General features: G+C 52.4%; 1 protein-coding gene across 1 annotated transcript in view; it reads left to right on the forward strand.

Annotated features, from left to right (window-relative positions):
- Positions 1-1,183: 1,183 nt before the first annotated feature.
- The window catches only part of LOC104163555 (segment polarity protein dishevelled homolog DVL-3), a gene marked incomplete at its 3' end in the record, with an annotated part of 10,730 nt that continues 7,199 nt past the window's right edge, over positions 1,184-4,714 (forward strand). Inside the window, exon 1 of the mRNA XM_009702599.1 lies at positions 1,184-1,250. The remainder of the gene's footprint in view (positions 1,251-4,714) is intronic.

A 4,714-nucleotide genomic window follows, 5' to 3' on the forward strand; every position in this document is an offset into this window, starting at 1 on the left:
GATGGCAGTGCCTGGACTGCGTGGCAGTCTGGGGCGATGGGTCACAGCCCTGCATCCCACGCTTGCATCCTCTTCGATTCGCCGTGAGTTGGGGACTGGCTTGGGAGCCCTTCAGAGCTGTTGATGGGATCCCATCTCTGTGTACTCTGTCAGTTACTTACAAGCTACTTCTTTTTAATACGAAGTTTCCCTTAGTTTCATATTTGTTCTTTTGTTCTTCTTCTGTTCAATTCTTTCTCCCCCCAAACATGATTTATTCACTGTTTAGTTGCTACATAATTTTTTTTGAGCACAATATGTGTCAAGCTACCTTAGATATAGCTTGGAAAGGGAAATTAGTATCACAAACTATTTGTAAGATGCCTTTGTATGAAATAAAGGTGCTTAAAATGTTGTCATTGAGTAGAAAAGAAAATGAGTTTGTTAAAGCCTATTTTACCATTAAATTTGATTTATCAAAGATGGTATTAATTGTATCTGGTGAATTTACAAGTCATTCTGATTGCAGACTCACTGTGGAAAAAGTATTTAGGTGCCCAGTGATGTTTAAGATAGGAAGAATAAATTTTGTCTCCAAAGAAAACTGATGGTTTTGTTGATGAGGGGAAAAAAATTATCAGTGCTCCCTCCAGTATGAGGACTGATAATAATGTAGCTGTTTGTGTAATGTGGGAACATGACATTGTGGCACAACTATAAAGCTTGAAGTGATGTTGAAATATTATGTACATAATTAAAAAGCAACAGTAACATTTGGGAGGCAGCATGTTTAATGTATTTCACTTTCATCTGTTAGAAATCTCTGGCATAGGTTGTGATTCTTCAGATCATTATAAAGAGGTTTAAATTATGTATTTCTTTAGAAATGAGTGAACTAGTGGAAATACGCATCTCCGCTTTTTTTTTTTTTTGGACTGATTAGAATGTGAATCAGAGGTTAAAACAGCTAGATGCACAGGGAAAGCCTGTTCTGCCCTTGTCTTCACTCCCCTAGCCTGCCAGTCGTGGCTGTGGGCATAGGAAGCTGTAGCCTGGCAGCAGGACGGAGCTGCCAGTCCTCTCCCTGCCCTGTCTCCAAGCCTGGACTGCTTGTTGTTGGGTGCAGACACCCACCTGGGAAAGTCTCCTTTTCTTCTCAAGTCCCGGACCCAGCTCTGACTGCCTCCTCTCTCCTCTGCAGGGTGGTGAAAGAAGAGATCTCGGATGACAATGCCAAGCTTCCCTGCTTCAACGGCCGTGTGGTGTCGTGGGTAAGCAAGCCCCTTGCTTCAGTATCTTGCTGCCTGTTTCTGCCCTCTCTGAAAACCACTGTTTGGTTGCATAGTGCCAAGTAAGGCACGGGGGCTGCTCCGTACTGTCAGTGTGCTGACTGCTAACGAAGCTGATGAGCTGGATTACCACGCTCCAGTCTCGCAGCTGGAGAGGGGCCTGTGTGGTGATGGGTCCTCTACGGTGGGGAAGATGTGGGATGCCTCTGCGAAGAGCTTGCCGTAACCGATGCCTGGCAGAGGTGGTGATCCTGGCCTGTCCACAGCATAACCCGTGTGCCCCTATGGCAGGGTCAGCTTTCCAAGGAAAGTCCCACTCCGGTGACTGGCGCAAAGGGCTTAAGTGACTTTAGTGCTGGTGAAGCGGACTGGATTTGACTGCCCTGAAGACTAAAGGTACTGCCTGGGCAGCTGCAGGACAAGCTTCTCCCTCCGTGCCATGCCATGCACATGCTCTGTCCCCTGCCCGCATGCCTCCCTCTGCCCCCAAGGGGACCCTCTGCGGGGGGAGAGGGTATTCAGCCTCCATAGCCCGTCATCCCTTTTTCCCCTCTGCTGAGCTGCAGTTTGTGCTGATGGGGGTGCGTAGATCTATGCCAGGAGCAGAACCAAGACCTAAGTGCCTTTTTCCAGAGGCCACCAAATAGCCCCTAAAGAGTGAAAATCCTCAGCAAATCAGGCTAAGTCGGACCTAATGCTTCTTCTATCCCTGCACCAAACAGCTAGGCCTCGTCTTGGGGGCCGTGAAGCGACTGCATTTTGGGAGGGAGGGTGGGGGTGACGAGACCGGGCGGGCAGGTGCCCTGCTGCCAGACTGGCTCCTGCTGGGATGCTGGCCAGGGATGCAGCGTGCAGGGTGTGGGGTCCTGCCCGCACCCCGCACCGGGAGGAGAGGGTGCGCTGGGCTCCCACACAAAGAAGCGGCAGACCCGGTGGCCAGACGCCCGCTGTCCTCCCTCTAGCGGTTAGCAGGGCCCTTCGGAAAACAGCCTGTCCAGCTCTTGGCCACCATCCCCGCTGCTGCTGCATCTGCCCTGAGACATCTCCCTACCCCTCCCTTTCCAGCTGCCTTTTGTTTTCACCTGCTCTATGGGGAGTCCCAGAGTCTCTGAACCCTTTCCGTTGCTCTTTATTTACCTGGCTTGCTTTTCCTTGTGGGCCACGCATCCACCCAGCTGCTGACTTTCCTTGTAGGGGCTGTCTGGTTGCTCAGTGTGAGTGGCATGGATCCGGTGAGGCTCCATCTGGTGTGACCAGGGCATGGTGCAGCTGCTCTGATATGCCGGCTCCTTGCGGGGGAACTTGTGTCTGGAGTTATCACCACTACCGGCTCTTGTGGACAAAGGGTGATGGCAGTCTCGGAGACCTTTATGCACAGCTAATAATCCCTTTTTCTATCTCTGCTGAGAGTCTCCTTGTCCATGGGTGGTTTAGGGGCTGGGGAGGGAGCACTTGCTTTGCTGCTTCTGCAGACAGGCTGAGATGAGGCTATTTTGGGAACTTGGTACTAATTTTAGCTAGATGGAAAGATGGGGGCTTGGATCCAAGTGAATATTTCCTGACAGTGCAAGAGGCAGGAAAAGTGCTGGGTGGTTATCAAAACCTTCCCTGGAGGAAATCGCAGCCCCAGGAGTGTTAGAGGAAGGCAGCATCAGTCCCCCTGCTCGGGAACACCCCCTCTCCTCTCCTCCTCACTGCTGTTTGACAGCTGCCTGTGGCTAGTTCCCTCTGTCCAGATCTATTTGCCTGGTTTTGCCTTGAGATCTTCAAGCACAGAGTATTACATGGCTTTTTCCTTAGGCAATGCTGGCCGCTTCCAGCATCTCTTCTCCCCTGTGCTCCTGGGCAGTGGCTGCCAGAGCAGGGATGTGGCCCTCGGGGAGTGGGATGTGTCCTGGGAAGACAAGTCATGGGGAGGGTGCTAGAAGCAGAGCCGAGCATGTGCCTGGGGCTTGCTGGAGGGAGGGAAGGTGAGACAAAAGCTGGTTAGACAGTTGCGAGAACAGGAGCCGTTGGGCTTGTCCTGGGGCTTGTGGGACAGGCTCTGCAGCTTTTGACACCCCAGGGTGCTCTCTGCCCTGTCTACTGCCTTGACTGCGGCTTTTTCAGGGCTGCTCTGTCTTCCTTGCCCCAGCTGCATCCCTGTCTCTGTTCCTAGTGCCTTCCTAGCAGCAGAACTCTCTCCCCCTGCCCTAGTGATGATATGTGGGGTCCATCCCCTCCTTTATCGTGGTTTCCTCAGTTCTTGAAGGTGGGCAGGGCACAGCTCTCTTGTTTCATCAGTGATGCTGGGAAGTGCTGAAGACCTGTGTAAATGAACTGTGCCTCCAGCACCTGGGTTGGCATCTGCTGCTGCCCCCATGCATATGTGGTCTCCTCAGCAGCAAGCAACAGAGCTGCCTCTGCGTTTACTCTGGGCTTTATGGTTTGGACAGCAGCTATCAGCTCCTTTCCAGCCCATGTTTCATGATCCTTCTGTCCTGACCCACAGTGGGGCATCCCTCACATCTGTTAGATCAGACCTCTCCTGTGATGGCTGATGGCTTGGTCATTAGCTCAGGTACATAGGCTGAGGCTTGACCCCTATCCTGGTCTCCTCACCTCCTTGGTCTGGCTCTAGGCTGACCCACAGCCTGTTTTGTCTGGGGTAGATCAAGGCACTGGGCCCTGCGGTCCCTCCCTGACACTGGGAGAGACTCAACCCCACTGCTTGCCCATGCCATGCAGGGGACAGGCCTGGGATGTGAAAAACACATTGGGAGATCCTTAAAGATGGAAATTGATCTTCTCTTGCTCATGAGCTCTAGCCTGGCCCTGGGGGCTCGCTCCCTGGCCAAGGGGGAGCTCCTTTCTGGGCCCTGTCACCTCTGCTCTGGGGGTCCCTGAATGTCTTTTGCAAAGAAAACGCTTTTTGTTGCTTTCTGGCCCAGCCCTATTGGGATTAGCCGTGCTCAGAGCAGCTTGAAAGGCGGGGAAGTGCAAACCCAGATAGGGAGCGATGCTGGGGAAACCACTTTCCATTGAGCTTATTTGAGCAATCCTCTGTTTCATCCCACTGGTGAGTCCGTTCCTCCCGGGAGAGGTTCCACCGCATTCCCTGAGCCCTGAAGTTGGTGGTTTATCTTAGAGCCAGGGGCACAGATGTAAGTGTGCCTGGGCTGCCCCAAAGCATGGCTGGTGTGAGTTCCTGGGGTTTGACCCTTTCTTGAATTTCTATGCTGGGGAAACTGTTGAACCTCCCAGAGGTTGTGCCCAAGCCAATTAGCTGGGCACAACCTGAAAGTTTGCAAAGTACATGTGGAAGCCAGAAAAAGAGCATGTTGGAGTCTGTTTCAAAGCCAGCCTCAGCCCTGAGCTCTGTTACCCCCGGCTCCTGTGGACCAGGAAGGTGAAAGTCCTGCTGGGTCCCACAGCTTGAAGGCAGAGGTGTAGAGGCTGGGAAAAAT

Source organism: Cariama cristata, unplaced genomic scaffold (assembly GCF_000690535.1).
Source record: "Cariama cristata isolate BGI_N322 unplaced genomic scaffold, ASM69053v1 scaffold20810, whole genome shotgun sequence".
Lineage (NCBI taxonomy): Eukaryota > Metazoa > Chordata > Aves > Cariamiformes > Cariamidae > Cariama > Cariama cristata.